The sequence below is a fragment of the Heterocephalus glaber genome, unplaced genomic scaffold (genome assembly GCF_053883595.1).
Source record: "Heterocephalus glaber isolate CG9 unplaced genomic scaffold, H.glaber_assembly_v1.0 deba00000122, whole genome shotgun sequence".
In the NCBI taxonomy this organism is placed as follows: Eukaryota; Metazoa; Chordata; class Mammalia; order Rodentia; family Bathyergidae; genus Heterocephalus; species Heterocephalus glaber.
The window spans coordinates 71,892,040-71,904,982 of NW_028258138.1; the positions used below are offsets into that span (position 1 = coordinate 71,892,040).

A 12,943-nucleotide genomic window follows, 5' to 3' on the forward strand; every position below is an offset into this window, starting at 1 on the left:
TTATAAAATAAAAATAAAAGATTCAAGGGGCCTTTGAAAGATATGTCAAAAATAAGCTCAGAAAATGACAAGTAATGCTTAATGTGTTTTTCTTAATTTGATCAGTGAAAATGGAAAAGACAGAAAACTGAAATATGATGAGTTTTGTTGACATGATATGGCTCCCTCCTCCTTTGATACAGCACTCACATCTTTGGAAGCAATAATAAATGCTCAGGAAACAGATTGTCTTTTAAAGCTTTCCCAAAGAAGAAAGAACTTGTCACTAAATTTAATAAAGATTTTTCTAGCTGTTTATGTTCATCTTTAGCAAGTGTTTTTTAATGTGCTTACATTTTGGAGAAAGGAAAAATCGCAAGACAGGAACAATTATTAGACAATCCTATATGCACACACAAATGTAAGGTATTTTTAAAAGTAGCTGCAAGATTTGAAGATTTTTAACAAATTAAATTCAATCTCAACAGGTATTTGTTGAGATTTACTGAAGTTCTGATGTGCTATTTCTGTCAGAGTAATATGTTGAATCTAAAATTACAAGAAAGAAAATATACCAAAGATTTTTCATTAATTTAAGAGAAACAGCAGTGCTCACAGATAGAAAAAAAATAGAGTACCTATATTTGAGTTCAAAGAGGATATCCAACAATATATGTTGGATGCTATTGCACGATGTATAATGTTATTAGTCTTCATGTAGAATTATTTAGCTACAAAGGGAATGTAAAGAGAAAATATATTAATAAATAGACAAGAACTTGGATATTGTATAAAGATTATGATTCACTATTTTACTCTAAACATATGCAATTAATTAATAACAGAAAGGAAAGTACGATGTTGAAGCCAATTCTATTCTACAAGTACATGCACACTTAAGGTAGTAAGGGTGAAGAAAACACATTATAACTTCCAAGTTTTCAGCCTGTCTATGGTCAGTAAAATGGAGATATCAAGGAAAATATATTATAGAGAAACTGAATATTATGTCATCCCATATTGTTGCATTTTTGAAAAGTATGTGGAAGGCCCAACAATAACAGAAAAAAAGCTGATTAATTTCTCTGTAAGTAGAAGGCAGAGGATATGATGCTGAAACTAAAATTGAAACATAAATGTGAAGTAGGGAAAGGAGAGTTTTTTTTATAATGAAACAGCATATGTAGAGACATACTGATGGACATCAATCAAAGTAGCATGATACTGTTATTTCTCTGTTAATAAGAAGCAGGAAGGAAATGACAGTTTGAAGACAGAAAAGTTTTTAAAATTATGATTTAAGGACTAGTTAAGTATTGTTATAGCTTGTATCTTGATGTCCTCCTAAAACTTCTTGCAATCATGGGCTTTTTGGAGGTGGCTACAGCCACCATGTGATGCTGTGATTAAGGATATGATGTTGGGATTCATTTATGGTACAATTTTAGGAATAAGGGTCTCTATCCTTGGGTGTGAGTGCCACTTGCCCTAAGGGTGGGTAGCCTGGATAGAATAAAAAGGACAGAAAGAGGGCTGCTGTTTTCATTTGCTTCCTCACTACTTTGCTACTTTGCTGCCTTCTGCCCACCATGAATTGTTTTTCCTCTGTGATGCTCCTCTGCCATGCCACCCTGCCTTGGAGCCAGCTGACTATGGACTGAAACCTCTACAAACTGTGAGCTGAAATAAAGCCTTTCCTTCTCTAACTTTGGGTGTTGAGCATTTTATCTCAGCAAAGAGAAAAAGTAACTAAGATAAGAATCAAGAGAACTTGGTAATTTAATATGAAGGAGAAGAAAGAGAATAGAATAGACGATGCCTATATTTTCAGAAAAGAACAGTTGGTCTGTCTGATAATGATATCATCAACAGAAGGAGCAAACACAGTGATAGAAGAAGGAGGGCAGGATAATAAGAGTAGTTGCAGATCCTTTGGGTTTGGAACATAGGCATGGAGATGCCAATTGAGCTATTTGATATGGAAGTCTAAAACTAATTTATAGTACTTTTGACTTACAAAGTTAGAGCTTTAAAATATCTTCTTACAGAAAAGTTCACTGATCATAACCATTTAGCTCACTGAGTTTTCCAAAAAAAAAATGAGTATAATCTTGTAAACTCCAGCTGAGTCAGGAAATAAAATAAAAACATGAGCTGAGAGGAATCCCTTCATTCCACCCACTCCACCTCTTCAAAGGTAACCGCTATATGCACATTTAGCTAATTTAGCCTGATTTTGAACTTTATAGAATGAAATCATGAAACATAGTCTTTTTGGTTTTAATTTACACAACTCACCCTTATCATTTGTCAAATATCTTCATCTATACTTGCTGTCATCTTTTATTGAAAAGAAAAAAGTTTAAATTTAATTTTTCTACTTTTATTTTCTGCTCTTGGTCATTTAGATTATTGCCCCAATACAAACTGTTATCCATATATATTTTCTGTCAAGATCATTTTCTGTACCTGCTTTAGGGAGAGGCATTATTTTCAATTTTGCATATATAAAGCTATTTATCCTCACACTGACCTAATAAAAGATATTTTATATATTATACATAGTTACATATTGCATTATTTTCTTTATTATACTTAATTCAGATTTATAATAATACTATTCTATGACAGTATATTTAGATAAAGCATATTGTTATTCCCACTACAGATGAAGCACAGAAAAAAAGAATTTCAGGAAAAAAAAAAAAAGAATTTCAGGAAAAAAAAAAAAGAATTTCAGAAAGTTGAGATAACTTGTTCATTTCAGCCTGCTAGTAAGTAGTGCAGCTAGGACCTAAACTCATACATGACTCAAATTTGACTTAATATTAAAATAACCTCACAGAAACATGTATTTTATGCAATATAATATCATATGATTTGTCATATTTGAAATAGCTACTGAAAATTAAGTTTTATGTATCAAGAAATTAAAGCTTTTTTCTTTCTATTTAAGTATTCATTTCATAAAAAATGAAGAATGTTTTGAGCTTAAGGTTTACTTCTAGTTGCAAAAAAACTTACAATGGTAATAGTGTCAATTTCTCATTGAAATCTACATAATAGGAAATTTGGGTACATCTACCTGAGGGACCAAGAGTGCAGTTCCCAGAAAGGAACATTAGTATCACCTGGAAAATTTGAAAAATGTATGTTTTCAGGCTAAAGCAAGAATCATTCAATTTGAAGTTAGGAATCAGGGCCCTCAGACTAGGTTATAATAATCCTTGTAGATGCTAATAATTTGAGAATGATTACTCCAAAATATTCCATGTCATGAGGTTTGCATGAAGATGAACTAAATAGTACTCCCTGGGCCAGGGATTTAGCTCAGTGGTTTCGCCACCTGCTGCACAAGCCCAAGGACCCGAGTTCGATCTCCAGTACCAAAAAAAAAAAAAAAAAAAATAGTACTTCCTGCAGTTTACTTATGGTACAAATTCTATAATAATCACTTTGTTAATATTTCATAATTGACAGTGATTTTAAAGCATCTCTGAAGATACGAATTAGAGAAAGGCACATTGAAAATATGAGTGGTTTCATTTTAAACTTCAGTTAGTAAGGCACCATACTGAAAATTATATTTTGGTATCCAATGTTAAGCATTGACCTTGTTAAGCATTTACCTGAATCCAATGTTAAGCATTTACCTTGGCATTTTCATGTATTGCTAGAATTAAATTTGGGTGATGAAAAAGGTCAGGCTAGAAACATAAAAGAGGCTTATATGAAATTATTTATTTTAGGGATGTCTGAGTTTGAATAATTTTTAAGTGAACTGGTAACAAATATTTCATGAAAAACGCATCAATGAATATTAAAAATATGCATTTCAAAAAGAATTACGGAGAACTGTTTTTATGTCAGGTAAAGTGAAAAAAACAGGCATATGAAGCATGTCAGTTCATTTTTTTAGGTCCCATCTTTTAAAATCTGCTGTTTTCAATCCTTCTCTCTGTAAGAGCAAAAGTTAACTAGACATACTTGAAGGTCCCTGCAGTTACTAGATATGGGTCTATGACATGTACATTAATTTACTGAAGAAAAGCTTTCATATCCTTAAATTTCTGATACAAGTAGATTTGAATGCTACTGGAGCATGATTTCCACTACTCACACTGAGTTTCCAGGAGCAAGGGCAGTGTTAGCCATAGCCTGTTGATGAGATTTGGTGATTTTGGAGATGATGGTAGTGATCTCTGGTACGTCCCCAACTTTTGGCCTGTCAGATGTGGTCCTCCGTCAGCTCCTGGGAGAGAAGGGGCAGCACCCTAGATTGGGGAAGTCATAAAGTAGCTGTTGGTAGGGTCCTGTCCTGTCAGGGCTGCAGGAACCAGCTCAGCCCTGGAGGGTGTTTGAAAAGGAACTGATGACTGGGTGGGAAGACTCTGGAGCTAAGCTCCTGGATCAGCGGACCCTCAGGGTGGCAAGATGGGGAGTTTGATGACTGTCAGTGACAGGAAAAAGAGAAAGTTTGGGCTTCCTTTTTCCTTTTAATTTCTAAATAGCTAAAAGGGTGCAGAAAATCAGTAAAAGTGACACTGAAAAGTAAATGTTACTTTATTCATTTAAAATGACAGTTATATTGATTTAGTTGGGTAAAGTTAAAAGCAAATTTCTATAAGTCACTGAAAATGCCTTGTGAAATAAAGCAAAAAATATCTACAGTCGCACAGTGAATGAATGAATAAAATACAGGCCACTAATTTTCAAAAGAAGAAGTGGAGGTTTGGAAAAAGTTCAGATTGCTTCCTTTGTCCTTCATTGCCAAGCCACTCCGTGTAGGCTCCTGCCAGGTCCCTAGAGGAATTGAGTACAGTGTGGTTCATGAACAAATAATCAGTTTATAAACCTAGATTGACTAGATAGATTGCTAGTAAAAAGCATTTAATTTTATCAGGCACTTTTCTTTGTTGAAAAAATCATTCATATCCTTTTTAATTAATTGAAAACCTAGTCAGTCCTACATAATAATCACGTAACTCCAAACTTTTGTCTATTTTATAACTTTTACTTTTTTCCTGTTAATGTTTACCTGAAACCTGAAAAACCCAAGGTGGGAAAATTGAATATGATTCATATTTTCCTTGACTTAACAATCACTGTTTTAGACTCCTGGAAAGTAGAAACTATTTGTCTTTTTTTTGTTCAATTAATTAATTTTGTTGGTACATTTTAGGTATACATAATGATCACATTTGTCATAGAGAATTTGTACCTGTACATGATATATCTTGATTCTTTATTCTTCCCATTCCCCTACCCTCTCTTCAACCCTTTTTCCCTCCTTATTTACAGCAGCTTTGTTTGCAGTTTTTTCCTTCTTTTCTTGTTTTATTTCTTTTCCCCCCACAGGAAGAATGTTCTTGACTGTTATTGTTAGTAAGTCCTTCTGGACTCTGATTTCATGATCAGTCTTGGGACTCTTTAGAAACTATCTAACTCCATCAAGACTTCTTCATTACAAGTTCACTTCAAACAGTCATACATTCTCAGATGTTTTACTTACAGCTTCTCTTTCACCCCTGGTTTCTAGGGAATCCTTTCTGTCTTGGGGGTACCTTTCTCTCCAGGCAGTCTTCTTTTAACTTCTTCCCATAAGGCACCATGTTTGACTCTCTTTGTGGGAGCCACATCTCATGTATGAGATATTAGTCTACCAATTTACTGCAAATTTTGGAAATGTGGGTACTTTGCACTGCAATCTTTTCTCTTTCCTCTGATACCAGAGAGAAGCAGTTCCAGCCACAGACTCCTTCCTTTAGGTGTTTTTGGGTCAGAACCTTAGGCCAGTTTTTTACATTTGGAAGATATTAAGGCTAATATATTTTTCTAACAAAATAGTTTTATTCTGGCCTTTAATTTTGTTTTCAATTGCTTAGGTTTTTTTATCTCCCAATCTTTCCAAGTTTCATTATGAGTTATGTACTTCAGCCTATTTTCAAGCTTATGAACTTTGTGTTTTATAGTGTCCCTTTTGCTGTTAGGAATTAATCTATTGATATGAGTATTTTTTAATTTTAACAAGTTGTCAACAAATCTGCCTGGTCATGTTTAATAGCAACTTATTCCTTGGTCATATTTTAATCCCATTTTATTTCTCTGGATATTTTATTTTTGGTAATTTACATTCTATTTCTTTTCTAATTCCAATATTTGATATCTTTTCAGGCACAATTTAAATTTTTTTCTATTGATTCTCACACTGAGTTTGTGTTTGCATTTTGTTTCGTGTTGTGTTTGGATTATTCTTATCTAAATCAATGTAATGAAACCACTTCCTTTGTTTCCAGAGAAAATTTGCTTTTGTGCAGCTACATATGGAGATGCTACCAATATTAATTTACTGCTTTGTCTGTCCTAACAATTTTCTAGAAAATATACCTAGAAATTGCTGTTAAATAACATTGTCTTGAATGGCATATAACCATTATTAATTAAAAGGGAAAGGTTTGTATTCAAATCTGTTTCTATGCTTAATGTCTCCCCCACAAAATCACATGTATCTTAGAAAGGAAGAAGAAAATGAGTAGCAGTAGGAAAATAACAGTCAGAAAATATTTATTCTGAGAATGACACTTTTCAGTCCTCAAGATATGTAAATTGCATAAAAATTCAGATAAAATTCAAAGGAGATCTAAAATGTATTTGTATTATTTCTTCTAATTCTTTAATTAAACTAACATTTTTAGCATAAGATAAGCATGTTATATCATTTCTAGAAATGATCCTGGAAAAATTCTAGTTCAATGTTTGTAAACTGAGTTTAACTTCATTCACTATATTTTGTACCAGTAGAAAAACATTTGAAAATGTCAGAAACATCTGTAGTAAAAATTTAAAAAGTATGTGTTCTTTCATTTTGGTACAAAGATATATTGCTTTATAATTATCTATGTATTTTAGGCAAAATTCTAGTGTCAAATATTTCATATTGACATGCATTGTGAGGAAAATTTCAACCTTTAGCTTTCTTTGATTTACTCCAGGAATTTTAACTAAAACATTGAACAAGGGGAAGAGAATTCTACTCCTCTGTTTATACTAATGTGAGTTGTTGATTGGGCTAAATAATTCAATTACACTTATACAAAGCATATAAGACCTAGGCATGTTTCAGGAATGCATTACTTGAAACCCACAATCTAAAGGAAAAAAGGGTTTAACTTGGCTCACGGTTTCAGAGGATACAGTCAATGGTCAGCTGGGTCCAGGGCAGGACAGTCATGATGGAAGGGCATGGTAAAGGAAAGCTGCTCACTTCATGACAGCAGGGAGGAACTGCTGCAGGGAAATAGCAGCAGAGATAAAGGAGCCAGGGACCAGATACAGGACCGCAAAGTCTGTGACCCACCTAGAACACTAAAAAGTATGCTTTACTAGTCCCCTAGGTGGCTTTTAAGACAATGAAATTGACAATCTGGTTCAATTGTCACACTAACAATGATGAACACAGAAATTTGGGGCTGCAAGCAGATAAAATTCAATGTCCTGGCATCCTAGTGACTTTCTAAGACATCTGGGGATAATAAAAAGATTTATTATAGCTGATCTGGCCTCCTAAATTTTTGAAAAGTAGTCTCAAAGACTTCCAGCTGTTTGTATACTGGAATCACCACATTCTGCACATTGTACTTTAAGTCATTTCTCCAATCTCCATGAGTAGGACCTTTTGCTACAAGATAAGGAAACAACTCAGGAAGTGTAGAAAAACAGCTGTTGGGTACCATCTTTCATCATACCCATATAACTTGTTCCTCATTCAATGAGAGCTATTTTATTTCCAGTGAGAATATTTGAGTGCTGGAGTGGTTTGCCCAAGGAAAACCTGCACAATCCACTACAACAATGATATCAAGAGGGCCAAGTAGTCTGACCTGTCAGCTTTGCACATGCATAGTGTTGCCATAATCCATGAATGTCTCTCTGCTTTTGGTGATATTTGTAAATCCGAAAAGGGACCGTTGTACTTCTTTTTTCTTTGGAAGAAAATTGGTAGCAGGGCAGTTTGTTTTGTTCATGTCAATAATAAATGGATTGAAACAAATTGTTGCACTGCTCCACCGTGGAGATGGTCTTTTGTTACCTGTTCTCTTTGTGTATATATGTGCATTTTCTTTGCACTTCCTCAGTAAGTGTTACTGACATAATCCAAATCTTCTGCAACTACCAGGGGCCTCCCAGATCAATTTTGGTGGTGACAGGTGAATCTTATATCCAAGGACAACTTCGTACTTAAAGGAAATGACAGGCATTCTGGTTCATTCTAGGTGATATGTTTCGATATGACTTTTGACCCAAAAAGCAGGTTCAGATTCAAAGGATACAAGTCTTCTTCCTCTCCCTATTCTGTATATGGACAGGCAGTCCAAATCCATGGAACCGATTCAAGCAAATTAATCAAAAACTTTGACTTAATCCTTACTTTCTGCTTGTGGAGGATCATCAACTTGAGGTTAAAAACTGGGACTTTCTTTCATCTTTCTTGGGCATGTATATCATCTTGCAATGTATATAATTCTCGAGAATATATAAAATAGGTCAAAGCTCTTTAAAATCCCCTAAGGACTTTTTCTTTTGTATTTGCCCTTCTTTTTTGCCTGAATACTTACCACTCTCTCGGGCAGCTATAATTTAGGTAATTTCTGCTGATGGCTTTTGACAAATTCCCAGGGAACAGATGATTAACATGGAAAACATTTTAAATCAAGTCACATCAAGAAAAGCCCTTTCAGTGGAATTTTCAGTTTACTGGCAAAGTGACAGTTCTCAGGGTATGACTTCCAGTCAGCACTACATCAAATCCATCCTGTTTCCTCTAGGGGTTGCAAGTGTGATGTTTTGCAAGGCTACTATAATTTCAGAGATGTTACTTTTCAGTTCTACTACAGATCTCTACAGAAATAAATAATATTTATGTGGTAACTTAAAATGCTATCATTTTTTATGTTCATAGAGACTCAGCTATTTTGGTTGAATAAATGCTCCTCAGATCTTTGAAAGCCTTTTATTAATTTTAAGATTTCTGAAAGACATTATTACTAGTACACATGTGGCTTTTATGAAGCAACACATTTTTAAATGTTGTTACTCATCCATTGTGGAAGCCGAGGTCGTCTATTCTCCATTTAATTGAGCATATTTTTCAATTCTTTTATAACTCTCCTCTTCCCAATTATGACTCTACCTTCTCCTAACTGTGGCTCTACTTTTTGGTTGACAACATACTTAAGGCTTCTTATTTTTCTCTTCAGAGCTATATATTCTTCTTTAGAGTTCAAACCAACTTTGTAGCAGAAATGAGGTTGAACAGATTCTCCTGGAAGCACCATGTGAGTGATCATGGTGAAGTTTGATGGTCCCCGGTCCTAGTTTAGTCGTCCTGTGCACTGGAATGCCCCTATGAATATGTAGTGTTTGAGATATGACCCTGGATCTTAAAGCTTCCATGAGTTCCATTTACTAGAACTTATAGCTGTCAGAGAGACAATAGGTTTTGGGACAGGGCATTTCTTCTCATCATCTTAGTAGCTATTTTTTTCACTCAAGTTATATGTTTTTATTATCTTCTGTAATTTGCATTCATATTCCAGTTCTATAATTGCAACAATGAATTAAAGTATATCTGTATTTGTGGCAGGAATTTGTGTTTCTACTTCATTTGAAATTATTAAAGCATCGCTTGAAGTCCAATGAAATGTGCATAAGTCATTAGAAGCTATCTAAATTAAAGTCTCATTTTGTGATTTAGAAGGACTTTCCACAATTTTTCTGAAATATTTAGTATAGTTTACCTCATTCTATTTCTGAATTTTTTTTTTCAGTACTGGGGATCGAACTCAGGACCTTGCACTTGCGCGGCAGGCAGTGGAACCACTGAGCTAAAGCCCTGGCCCCTTTTTCTGAATTTTTTTAATGGGATAGTATCCTAATATAATAGAAATGACACAAATTTCAAAACAGAAACAGCATAATGCTGGATATAATCTGTCTGGTAGTATGCCAGAATTATAACATTGCACAAGTAAAAATACCATTTCATTTTAACTAAATTTATAAAGTTAGGGATCCATTCAGCGCGGCGCCGGCCAGCGCGTCCCGCACGGCTCGTCCCGGCCCGCCGCCCCGTGCCTGAGCAGCATGGCGGCCACCGAGCTGGAGCGGCCCTCGAGTATGGAGTCCGAGCCCTGGAGCCTCTCCCTGGGTGGCCATGTGGGCTGGTCAGCAAGTCCATCACTCAGGGCTTCAGCTTCAACATCCTCTGTGTGGGCAAGACTGGCATTGGCAAGTCCACGCTGATGAACATGCTCTTCAACACCACCTTTGAGACTGAGGAAGCCAGTCACCACGAGGGGTGCGTGTGCCTGCGGCCTCAGACTTACGACCTCCAGGAGAGCAACGTGCACCTCAGGCTGACCATTGTGGACGCCGTGGGCTTCGGGGACCAAATCAATAAGGACGACAGGCCCATAGTCGACTACATCGATGCACAGTTTGAAAACTATCTGCAGGAGGAGTTGAAGATCCGCCGCTCGCTCTTGGACTACCATGACACAAGGATTCATGTGTGCCTCTACTTCATCACGCCCACCTGAAGTCCTTGGACCTGGTTACCATGAAGAAGCTGGACAGCAAGGTGAATATAATTCCCATCATTGTCAAGGCTGACACTATCTCCAAAAGCGAGCTCCGCGAGTTCAAGATCAAGATCATGGGCGAGTTGGTCAGCAACGGGGTCCAGATCTACCAGTTTCCCACTGACGACGAGGCCGTCACAGAGATTAACGCAGTCATGAATGCACACCTGCCCTTCGCTGTGGTGGGCAGCACCGAGGAGGTGAAGGTGGGCAACAAGCTGGTCCGAGCGCGGCAGTACCCTTGAGGAATGGTGCAGGTGGAGAACGAGAACCACTGCGACTTCGTAAAGCTCCGGGAGATGCTGATCCGGGTGAACATGGAGGACCTCTGCTAGCAGACCCACAGTCGGCACTACGAGCTCTACCAGCGCTGCAAGCTGGAGGAGATGGGCTACCAGGTCAGTGACGGCGACAGCCAGCCCTTCAGCCTGCAAGAGACGTACGAGGCCAAGAGGAAAGAGTTCCTGAGCGAGCTGCAGAGGAAGGAGGAAGAGATGAGGCAGATGTTCGTCAGCAAAGTGAAGGAGACGGAGCTGGAACTGAAGGAGAAGGAGAGGGAGCTGTACGAGAAGTTTGAGCACCTGAAGAGGATCCACCAGGAGGAGAAGCGCAAGGTAGAGGAGAAGCGCCGGGAGCTGGAAGAGGAGGCCAGTGCCTTCAACTGCAGGAAGGCGGCCGTGGAGGCCCTGCAGTCTCAGGCCGTGCACGCCACCTCACAGCAGCCCCCGAAGAAAGACAAGGACAGGAAGAATTAACTCACTCACAGACTTACATGTCATGAGTGGACTTTAGACTTTCATGTGTTAAGTTGCTTGAGTTACACCTTGTGACCCTTCTCCCGTAACGTGGCGTGAGGACTGACTGGGAGCTGGGCGCAGCCTCCAGTGTTTACTGCCTCGCCCCTGGCCCGTCCTGCCCGGCCCCAGGCCGCCCTCGGTCTGGCCGCCACACCCTCTGTGCAAACGTGCAGAAGCCATGAATGCTGGAATCCAAAACTGACGAGGTTTATTTTTTTCAGAGCCAGTGGCTGGTCTTCCATTTACAGTGTCACTATTCCTTGACGGAGCAGTTATAAGCCACTCTAGTGAAGGCCCCGGGCGGTGGTGCTAGGCCTAATTGTTCGGCGTCAAGATGGCGACTCACGCAGTGCCCTCCTTGCGGCCTGTGGTCTGGTATACACGCTGCAAAATTTGCCCGGCCCCCCCTTCGTTTTAATTTTTTTTCTAACCTCGAGTTTAATTTCATTAATAACTTTGAGACTTTTCTAAATTTTTATTTTGGCACCAGTGTAAAGACAAATAATATCCTCTCCCATTATTTTCATACGTAACACAGACTCCTTGGTTTTTAAAAACTAAAAAAAACCTCTAAGCCCTTCTTATGTATAGAGCACCCCTATAATATATAGGGAGAGGTGGGTAATAAACTTCATGTAATGACAAAAAAAATGTATAAAGTTAACTTTTAATTTTTCTCTCAATTGCAAAATTTGTATTATGACAATTAGTTGGCATAATTGTTCTTAAGAGAGTCAAAATAAAACATTGAAGAATATTCTTATTTACTACATATGGAAAAACTATACTTGTTCCTTTTTGGGGGGGTGCTGGAGATAGATCTCAGGACCTTGGGATTGCCAGGCAGGCATGACTTGGACATTTTTATAGTGCTATGATTTCTTGATATGCAATAATAAAATCAAGCTTATACAGAATCAATGCTTTGTAAAACAATTATCCTTACTTAAAACAATAATAAAAGTACTTATTGTTTTATTTTTATATTTAAGGTCATTTTTATTAATGTCTTTTCTATCTGATATCCATTAAGTTGGATTTGGCTCATGCAAAATATTTATATTGAATTTATAAAACAGAAAACCCTATTTTGTAGATATTAGAGATTGATAGATGAATCAAAAAGACAATAATCCCAGCCATCATTGTTTATATTGTGTAATGGCTAACACCTGGATAATAATATATATTTAATAAAAATTGATAAAATTATAAATGAATAAAACTCAAATGATAATTTGTTTTCAGAATACTGTTACCAATTATCTATTAGCCTGTACTGTATTAGGCACTTTCCTATGTTTGGGACAAAGTACTTGATATCTGTAACTTGAATAGTTATTTTGGCTTACAGTTTTAGAGGACTCAGTCCATGGTTAGTTTGTTCCAAGCCATAAATGGCATGGTAGAAGGATATGGTGGAGGAATGCTGCTCAACTTATGGCACCCTAGAAGCAGAGAGGCAAGAGAGGAGCCAGAGATGTAACTGGGCAGAAAATATATCCTTTCAAGTCATGCCCCTAGTTT

The 12,943-nt window shown here is 37.0% G+C and overlaps 1 protein-coding gene and 1 pseudogene across 1 annotated transcript in view; one reads left to right on the top strand and one right to left on the bottom strand.

Moving 5' to 3' along the window:
• LOC147830481 (uncharacterized) overlaps positions 1 to 12,943 on the bottom strand; it is an 86,563-nt gene that overhangs the window by 31,231 nt on the left and 42,389 nt on the right. The gene's annotated exons all lie outside the window — the stretch shown is intronic.
• Positions 10,061 to 12,019, top strand: LOC101720821 (septin-8 pseudogene; annotated as a pseudogene).